Source organism: Ziziphus jujuba, chromosome 3 (genome assembly GCF_031755915.1).
Source record: "Ziziphus jujuba cultivar Dongzao chromosome 3, ASM3175591v1".
NCBI lineage: Eukaryota > Viridiplantae > Streptophyta > Magnoliopsida > Rosales > Rhamnaceae > Ziziphus > Ziziphus jujuba.
In genome coordinates this window covers 21,050,725-21,061,655 of record NC_083381.1, presented here as the reverse complement: position 1 = coordinate 21,061,655, position 10,931 = coordinate 21,050,725, and the positions used below count along the sequence as shown (strand labels likewise).

General features: G+C 33.6%; 1 long non-coding RNA gene across 1 annotated transcript in view; it reads right to left on the bottom strand.

Annotated features, from left to right (window-relative positions):
- The window catches only part of LOC132803227 (uncharacterized), a 99,939-nt gene that overhangs the window by 45,572 nt on the left and 43,436 nt on the right, over positions 1–10,931 (bottom strand). The gene's annotated exons all lie outside the window — the stretch shown is intronic.

Sequence of the window (10,931 nt, the reverse complement as noted above, 5' to 3'; positions counted from 1 at the left end):
TTTTTTTTTAAAAGCGTCGTCTTTGATGTGGGTCCACATGCGGACGGATCGCACCATAAACACGTCCTATATATATATATATAAATATATTTGATAAAAATTATTTATTAATTGAAATAAAACATTTACTACATTACATTATATTTTATAAATATTATCTTAACTCATAAAATCCTTAAATGGTTAAAATTATTTGTCTCTTTTTTATTTTTATTTTGAAATATAAAATATAAAAATAATCATTAACTAATGAATCCCGTTGATAATCTTTTATGAATTTATTAATATATAAACTATAAGAATCATCTATCAAATGCAGTTTTTGATATTTAGTATAAAACATTCTTTCATTTTTTTATTTTTATTTGTATGATGTTAATTTAAACACCTTTTAATGCAGTCTAAACTGAGTTTTTAGCAGTATTGTGGAATACATATGTGATTTTATTATTATTATTATTATTATTATTTTTCTGAATGACAGCATATTGCCAGCCCAAATCCGGCCCAAACAAGGCCCAATTAGTTGTCAAATGAAGAGCAGAGCATCCCAATGGCTAGACAAGGGGTCACAAATTCAAATTTAGACCCGAAACCCTTATATGCAGAGAGCACTATAGTTATTCTCTGTAGCTTCTTCTGCTGGAAAAAAACGAGTAATTCGCTTTTCTCTTTTTGAATTTAATCAAATCCTCCTCCATTAGTTACGCATCTCCATCGCCTTTTGAATATTCAATTAAATATTTTGTCTGTTTTAACAAAGATGTCGACCTTCTTGAAGCTTGATTCAGTTTCAATTAGGGGTGGGCAAAAACCCAATCAAACCGAATCGGACCGGTAAAATCGACCGAACCGAACGTCTACGGATCGGATTGGTTGCGCTTGGTTGGGCGGTTCGGTTATTATTTAACAAAGAAGGAGACGGTTCGGTTCGGATGTCGGTTTTTAAACTAAAAATCATCAGACCACCCGAACCGAACCGGATACTTTAAATATTATAAAAAATATATATAATTACATTTTTATATATATAATAATAATATGTTTATAGTTTTATTAATTTTATATATGATATTAAACAAAAAATAAATAAATAAATAAAAGAAAGAAAACACTCTCTCACTCTGCTCTTGTCTCGAAAGTTCTCTTCTGTCTTCTCCCCCTCTTCTTTCAATCTCTTCTCTTGTCTCTGGTAAACCCTAGCTCAGCTATCACTCTCAGTCACCATTCACCATCTCTCAAGCCGACAAGCACCTGTCCTCTGCCATCTCTCGGACAACAATAATCTCCCTTATCTTCCATTTTCTCACTCTCAATCTCTCACCATTTAACCCTCTCTTGTAGATCTCTTCACTCCTCTCTCTATCTTTTGCTCTAAAATTCCATCTCTCTCTATCTTTTTAACTCTCATCTCACTCTCTCACTTTCCAATCTATCCATTCTCAGCTTGAGGTGGCTGTCCGAAACCCTAGCCTAGACTGTTAGACATTGTTACTCTACGGTGGGCCGGTAGCTGTGAGACCATCAAAAGCCTCGATTACCATCATCTGGTCACCAATGATCACGTTAATTCGAAGGTAATTTTGCAAATTTCTATTTTCCCCAATTTTTTTCCTTTTAGGGTTTAAGTTCTAAGAAATCACTATTTCAAAATTATATATTTTTCTTTGATTATCTCCTCAATTCTGAAATATTAAATGTTTAATGACTGTTGGATTTTAATATTAAAGCGAAAATTGGCCATTCAAGTTGAAGGATTGAAGGTGAGGCAAGTCCGTGGCTTGTGGCTGTGTCATGCTCGTGGGTGGCTCTATGGCCTGTGTTTAAAGCTGTAATAACTTAAGGTAAGTTGTTCTTTTCTCTTAAACTCTCACTGGCTATGGATGGATAAAGTGTGATTGCATAAATAGACTATAGATTTTGTTCTTTCTTTGTAATTTTGTGAAGGAAATAATCGGATTAACTTTTGTGAGATTGAACTGTCTGTGAAATGTTGAATTGTATCTGTGAATTGTTTTTGAAACTCTTTTCTATGAAGTTTTGAATTCAAATTGTAAGATTGCTTGCATTTCAGAGTCTTTGTGACTCCAACATTTTCGAAATTGCAATTTTAAACATGTTAGCTTACATTTCAGAGTCTTTGTGACCCTGAACTCCTAAAGTTGCCAATTTTAAACAAGTTAGCTTTCATTTCAGAGTCTTTGTGACTCTGAATTTCAGAAATTGCTTTTTAATTGTTAGTTTTTTTTTGGGAACTATGGAATATTGTGCAATTTCTGAATATTGTGGAATTGAAATTGTGTAGTTGGAATTGTGCAATTTTTAAAGGTTAGCTTACATTTAGAGTCTTTGTGACTCCGAAATTTTGAAATTGCTATTTAATTTGTAGTCTATGTGGAATTGTGGAATTTTTTTAGTTGCTATTTAATTTGAGTCTTTGTGGAATTGTGGAATATTGTATGCTTGGTCCCGAATTTTTGATGTATATTTGGTCATAGTGCATATTTGGTCCTGGATTTTTGATGCAAATATTGTATTAGTGCATATTTGGTCCTGGATTTAAATGGAAAGTTCTAATGTGAATAATGCATGTAGTTGGCAAATTTTCATGTGGCTGTGTATGATAATTTGGTTTAGGAAAAATGTATTTTGTTGGTAGTTGCTATCAATTCCGAAAACATGCTAATTGCTGGTAGGGAAAATGTATATTGTTAGTAGTTGTTGGTAGTTTGGTTTAAGGATTAAAGGGCTTGGACCCGATGGTTCTATGTTATTATTTAAGGAAGCAAAACTATTATTTGCTGTTTAATTTATTGTAATTTAATTTGATTGAGATTGTGGAATTTGTGGTCTTGAATTGTTGTGTAATCACTGTCTTGTTTCTGTTTGTTTCCTCTTATGTAAACAGTGTCTTAGTTATGCTTGATATGGACCCAGATTCCCCATCATCAGTTAATGCACCTTCCTCTCAAACCCCAATAGGTCAAAATCCATCACCATCACTGTCAAACTCTACACCTTCCGATGCCAAATCTACATTACCTCCACGACCTCCATTAGGGAAAAAAAAACCTTCTAGACCAGCAAGTGATGTATGGGATCACTTTATCAAAATAGAAGGTGGTGATCCTGATGACCCTAGATGTGAATGCATTTACTGCCATAAGGATTATGCATGTGGTTCTAAGAAGTGTGGAACTAGTACCCTAAGGAATCATATGAAGCAATGTCAGAAAAATCCTTATAACTCAGATGAAAAGAAGCAAAAGACCTTAACTTTTGATAGAAAATCCGATGGTAGTGGTAGCAATTTGGTAGCTACTATTTTCAACAAAGAGGCATGTAGGATGGCATGTGCCAAAATGATAATTTTGGATGAGTTACCTTTTAGTTTTGTAGAAGGCCGTGGGTTAGACACTTTTGTAGTGTTGCATGTCCTAAGTTTGATCCTCCATCTAGAAGAACCATTGTGAGGGACATTTATCAATTGTATTTAGATGAGAAATTGGCTTTAAGATCAATGTTTGTTGCAAACCAGCAAAGGGTTAGTCTTACAACTGATACATGGACCTCTATTCAAAATGTTTGTTATATGTCATTGATTGCCTATTATATTGATGATGATTGGATGTTACATAAAAGAATTTTAAATTTTTGTGTGGTTCCTAATCATAAAGGAGAGGCAATTGGAAAGCTAATTGAGGTTTGGTTGCATGATTGGGGTATTGAAAAAGTGTTCACGCTAACTCTTGATAATGCAAGTGCAAACAATAATGTAATTGCATATCTTAAGAGGAAAATGGTACATTGGAAAAATTGTATATTGGATGCTGATTTTTTGCATATTTGATGTAGTGCACATATTGTCAATTTGATTGTGTGTGAGGGTTTGAAAGAATTAGATGAGGCAATTGCTAGCATTCATAATGCTGTGAGATATGTTAGATCATCTCCTTCTCGATTGCAAAAATTTAAGGAGTGTATAAGTCAAGAGAAAATGGAGAGCAAATCTTTAGTATGTTTGGATGTTCCAACCAGATGGAATTCTACATACTTAATGTTAGAGTCGGCTTTGAAATTTCAAAAAGCTTGTGAGAGAATGGAGGAGGAAGATGGACATTGTGCTTCCTATTTTGGAGAGGATGATAGTGGTAGAAAAAAAGTTGGACCTCCTTTAGCTTGGCATTGGGATGATGCCAAAGTTTTTGTCTAATTTCTTAAGGGCTTTTATGATGTAACTCTTAAATTTAGTGTCTCTTTACATGTTAGCTCCAACATATATTTCCATCAAGTTTCTTCCGTACAAAAACAATTGGATGATTTATGTGTTAGTGAGGATGACCGGTTGTGTGTTATGGCAAGGAAAATGAGAGAAAAGTATAATAAATATTGGAGTTCCATGGGACGTTACAAAACAAACACGTCTGAAAAAACAAAACCGCGACTCTGAGGTTAATGCGTCAGTAAAAATTCAATAAATATACGACGTACTATATAGATTGTGCGTCGCCTGTTCTCTCCTTCCCTTTTTTTTTAGTTCTTTTAATTAATCTAATTTTCATTCAACAACAAATAACCCATAAAAATATTAGAGCAACATAATTGAAGTTGTTTTTTGTTTTTTCTTTTTTGTTATACGTGTAACAGGCGACGCACTAGTAAGATTGTGCGTTGCCTGTTCTCTCTTCACCTTTTTTTTTATTTTTTAATAAAATCAAAATAGGACCATAATAAGAATTGAACCCAGAACCTCCTACACTCTCAAGAAATCACCACGCCACCAGGTCAAATGAATTGTATGTACTAATGCAACTAAAACTGCTTAATATAGTGTTAGGCGACGAATTACTTAAAGAATGCATCGTCAAATAGATGAACAGGTGACGCATTCTTCAACAAATGCATCGCCTTTTTTTTTTTTTCATTTTTTTTGTTCAAACATTTAAAAAGAAATAAAATCAAAATAGAGCCATAAAAAGAATTGAACCCAAGACTTCCTACACTCTCAAGAAATCACCACACCACCAGGCCAAATAACTTATATGTATTGATACAGCAAAAACTGTTAATATAATGTCAGGCGACACATTATGTTAGGAATGCATCGCCAAATAGATGAACAGGCGATGCATTATTCAACAAATGCGTCGCCTGTTCTTTTATTTTTTTCAATTTTTTTGTTGAAACATTTAAAAATAAATAAAATCAAAATAGAGCCATAACAAATTTTTTTCAATTTTTTTGTTGAAACATTTAAAAATAAATAAAATCAAAATAGAGCCATAACAAAAATTGAACCCAGGACTTCCTACACTCTCAAGAAATCACCACACCACCAGGCCAAATGACTTATATGTACTGATACAGCACAAATTGGTTAATATAGTGTTAGGCGACACATTATTTAAACAATGCATCGCCAAATACATGAAATGCGTTCTTTTTTTTTTTTCAATTTTTTTTTAAACATTTAAAAATTAAAAAAAATCAAAATAGGACCATAACAAGAATTGAATCCAGGACCTCCTACACTCTCAAGAAATCACCACACTACCAGGCCAAATGACTTATATGTACTGATACAGCAAAAATTTGTTAATATAGTGTTAGGCGACACATTATTTAAACAATGCGCCGCCAAATACATGAATAGGTGATGCGTCACCTGTTCTTTTTTTTTTTTCAAAATTTTTTTAAACATTTAAAAAAAATAAAATCAAAATAGGACCATAACAAGAATTGAACCCAGGACCTCCTGCAATCTCAAAAAATCATCACACCACTAGGCCAAATTACTTATATGTACTAATACAACAAAAATTTGTTAATATAGTGTTAGGTGAAGCATTATTTAAACAATGCGTCGCCAAATACATGAACAGGCGACCCATTCTTCAACAAATGCGTCGCCTAATCTTTTTTTTTTTTTTCAATTTTTTTGTTTAAACATTTAAAAAAAAAATCAAAATAGGAGCATAACAAAAATTGAACCCAGGACCTCCTACACTTTCAGGAAATCACCAAACCACCAGGCCAAATGACTTATATGTACTGATACAGCAAAAATTGGACGCATTCTTCAACAAATGCATCGCCTGTTCTTTTTTTTTCCCAATTTGTTTTTAAACATTTAAAAATAAATAAAATCAAAATATGGCCATAACAAGAATTGAACCCAGGACCTCCTACACTCTCAAGAAATCACCACACCACCAGGCCAAATAACTTATATGTACTGATATAGCAAAAATTGGTTAATATAGTGTTAGGCGACGCATTATTTAAATAATGCGTCGCCAAATACATGAACAGGCGACGCATTCTTCAACAAATGCATCAAACATTTAAAAATAAAATAAAATCAAAATATGGCCATAACAAAAATTGAACCCAGAACCTCCTACATTCTCAAGAAATCACCACACCACCAGGCCAAATGACTTATATGTACTGATACAGCAAAAATTGGTTAATATAGTGTTAGGCGACGCATTATTTAAACAATGCATCGCCAAATACATGAATAGGCGATGCAAAAAATAAAATCCAAATAGGACCATAACAAGAATTGAACCCAGGACCTCCTACACTCTCAAGAAATCACCACACCACCAGGCTAAATGACTTATATGTACTGATGCAGCAAAAATTGGTTAATATAGTGTTAGGCGATGTATTATTTAAACAATGCGTCGCCAAATACATGAACAGCCGACGCATTCTTCAACAAATGTAAAATCAAAATAGGGCCATAACAAGAATTGAATCCAGAACCTCCTGCACTCTCAAGAAATCACCGCACCACTAGGCCAAATCACTTATATGTACTGATACAGCAAAAATTGGTTAATATAGTGTTAGGTGACGCATTATTTAAACAATGTGTCGTCAAATACATGAACAGGCGACACATTCTTCAACAAATGCGTTGCCTTTTTTTTTTTTTCAATTTTTTTGTTTAAAATTTAAAAAAAAATAAAATCAAAATAGGGCCATAACAAGAATTGAACCCAGGACCTCCTACACTCTCAAGAAATCACCACACCACCAGGCCAAATGACTTATATGTATTGATGCAGCAAAAATTGGTTAATATAGTGTTAGGCGACGCATTATTTAAACAATGCTTCGCCAAATACATGAACAGCCGACGCATTCTTCAACAACATGAACAGCCGACGCATTCTTCAACAAATGTAAAATCAAAATAGGGCCATAACAAGAATTGAATCCAGAACCTTCTGCACTCTCAAGAAATCACCGCATCACTAGGCCAAATTACTTATATGTACTGATACAGCAAAAATTGGTTAATATAGTGTTAGGTGATGCATTATTTAAATAATGCGTCGTCAAATACATGAACAGGCGACACATTCTTCAACAAATGCATTGCCTTTTTTTTTTTTTTTCTTTTGTTTAAAATTTTTAAAAAAATAAAATCAAAATAGGGCCATAACAAGAATTGAACCCAGGACCTACTATACTATCAAAAAATCACCACACCACCAGGCCAAATGACTTGTATGTACTAATACAGCAAAGCTAGCTAATGTAGTGTTAGGCGACGCATTATTTTAACAATGCGTCGCCAAATAGATGAACAGGCGACACATTCTGCGACAAATGCATTGCCTTTTTTTTTTTTCAATTTTTTTTAAACATTTAAAAAAAAATCAAAATAGGGTCATAACATGAACTGAACCTAGGACCTCCTATGCTCTCAAGAAATCACCACACCACCAGGCCAAATTATTTGGATGTAATAATACAATAAGAACTAGCTAGTATAGTTTTAGGCGACGCAGTCTTTTAAGAAAGAGTCGCTAAATAGACTAAAAGGCGACGCATTTGTAAACAACTGCTTCGCTGTTTCACAACCAATTTTTAACTTTTTTTCAATTTGAAAGTTATTTTTAGTAATTTTTAGTTTTGCAAATATGCTTTTTTTTTTTAATTTGTGGATGACCAATCAACAAAACTAATTAAAGATTAAGAAAAGAAAATGTAATAGGCGACGTGTTTTAATGGAATTGCGTCGCCTGTTCCTTCAATTATTTTTTATTTTTTTTATAAGAAAAAGCAATTTAATAGACTTTCAATTTTTAAAAACAAGTAAACTATCAATGACCACAAACACATGAAAGTTAAGCTCATTTAACATACTTATCTAGATAAATTGGTCAATAAATGCTTGTTGAATTAGAATTCTATATTCGGTATCCTATTTCAAATTAGGTTTTGAGATATTTTGTGTCTCGTCTATACACATATATGTATAACTGAGAAGAGCATTGACAAAACTATTTTCTATTTTTAGATCAATGGAATTTATGTTCATTGGACTGCTACATGAATATATTTGTAGATGAACAATTAAAAAATTATTTAAAGATTATAAAGAAAATATAAAAAAATGAAACAGGCGATGCTTTTCGACCATAATACATCGCTTGATCCCAAAATTAAAGAACAGGTGATCCTTCTTGAAGAGAATACATCGCCTATTCTCTCAATTAACAAAAACAAAAATTTTGAAAGACATGCAAATTTTATAAAAAATAAAGGTGTACTTGAAAATAGAAAAATAAACAGTAATCTTCAATATTTTGCTTCGTATTTTTAAGAAATATTTTCAGTTTTTATTTGTAGTTGAAAAATAAAAAAATTAATCAAAGAAAAAAATGCAATTGGGAGAAAAGGCGCGTTCTTGCCATTTTTTGAAAATTTTTGGTGCGTTTTAAAATTTTTACGCGCCCCTTTGAATCCATTTTTTCTTTTTTAAAACTACATCAAGTACACTATCTAATCGATATTAGATTTGGAAGCAATCTAAGAGAGACTTGAAGAGTGAGATATTTCGGGTTTCATTTTTCATTTGCCTACGTTGTCGTCGGTCGAGAAGCTGGATTTCTCTGTGTCGCCCTTGTGATTTTTTGGTTTTCTTCTTTCTTTGTCTCTATCGTTTAGGTGAGTTTTTTTTTTCTTGACATGAGGCGGGTTGTTTTTTTTTTTTTTTTCATTTTAACTGCAGCTTAGGTTCATTGGGTTTTATTAATCTTGCTTTTGTAGAAATTATGTTTGTGATATTGCTTGACATTATTTTGCCAAGTTCAACAAGTATTTTATGTTGAAGATCAACTTGAATCAAGATGGTCTATTGTTTTAACTTCACCACAACATCGTACTTTTGTTGAAGAAGATGTTCTTGGAGATACAAAGATGGCTCACAATCCATTTGTCATATAGTTGCCAAGTATTGATGAAAATGTCAGGACCCGTCCAGAATTCCTTCCCCGGAACCCTAGACAGCCCTGATCCCAGGGAAATACCACCGAACCTTCCAACGGAAAATCCGGCAGCACCTCCCCTAAGGGATTTACTTACCACAAATTTACCTGCACTGAAAACACACTTCAAAAATATCCCCTTATTCCTCCCACAAACTACAAATTGGTTCCACAAATTGCAGTACTTAAAAAAAATAAATACAGTAATCCAGTGCAAAATAAATACAACAAGAGTGAAAGAAATATTACAACTGCAATAAAAGAATAACAGGGTACTGCCGAACTAAAACAGCGAGGAAGATCAAGTCCGCTCCGAGTGAACACCGACAACCTGGTACCTAGAGGAACGGAATTTAAGAGTGTGAGATGCTAATCATCTCAGTGAGCGACCCTACTACTATACCATATATTATCACAGTAATAAGTATAAATAATAATTATTTGGAAATAATAATATTTTCTCTCAAAACCCTTACAATTCTCTCAGTTGGAAAGGTTCCCCTTTTAAAACAATTTCACAAAAACCCTTTATCCATATGCCCCGAAAACCAAGACATCAATTAAATACCAGAAGCGGTAACAATTATATTTTTAATTCCAATTCAGTTTCCAAACATTTTATTTTTAAAACACAGTTCTGAAAATCATTTGATGCACCCACTATATACCAGTGGCGCCAACAGTACCCAGCGTCCCAAGGTACCGCCAGACAGGAGGTTATAGAGAGAAACCGGCATACGGTCGCGTGGCGTCCCACAGCGCCGCTGCTAACCTGGTGTCCCGGCCAAAGGGGGGTGGCCGCCCTCTCCGATGGCATCCACAGGACACCCTCATAATATCAACCGCGCGCTACTCACACCCACCTGCGCGCTAATCACATCACCTGCGCGCTAATCACACCCACCTGCGCGCTAATCACAACCGTGTGCACACTAACCATATCACATATACCATATCACATAATCAGAACACCAGTACGTGCACGGTGCATCTAAAAATCATAAAATCCACAATTTAAATTATAAAACAAATTTCACATTTTTCATAAGCATAGCGGGCATAATCCATCCGCTTGAACCGGGAATTTTCCCACAATTTCTTTGTAATCAATGCCATAAATTCCATGATTTTCAAATCCACCAACTCCCAAATCCATCAATTCAAATATCCACATTTTTTCCAAGCATAAATAATTTCTCGAAATATCATAATCAAATCCCATAATATTTTATGGGCATATTTCATAAAAATTGAAATCACCAACATAACCAAATATTTTCCTTGAAATATTTGAAAATCGAATCGTGCCCAATTTACCATTAAAACCACACCAATTTCAAAATCCTCAAAACCATAAAATAATTCCACATGGCATAAATTGATGAAATACACATTTTCTTAAATCCGATAAATTCACAAATAATTCCACAATAATTCAAATAAATATTTGGCACATAGAAATTAAATTCCAAATATTTAAATCACACATTATATATTCACCAATTAAATTCCCAAAATTAATTTGAAGGTGGGTCACTCACCTTGTGCACGTATCTCAATCAAGATCCTCCGTAGGATTGACTCCGCTACTTGCACGTGCACCTAAAACATCCACAGTACCAAAACCACAAATATTAATAT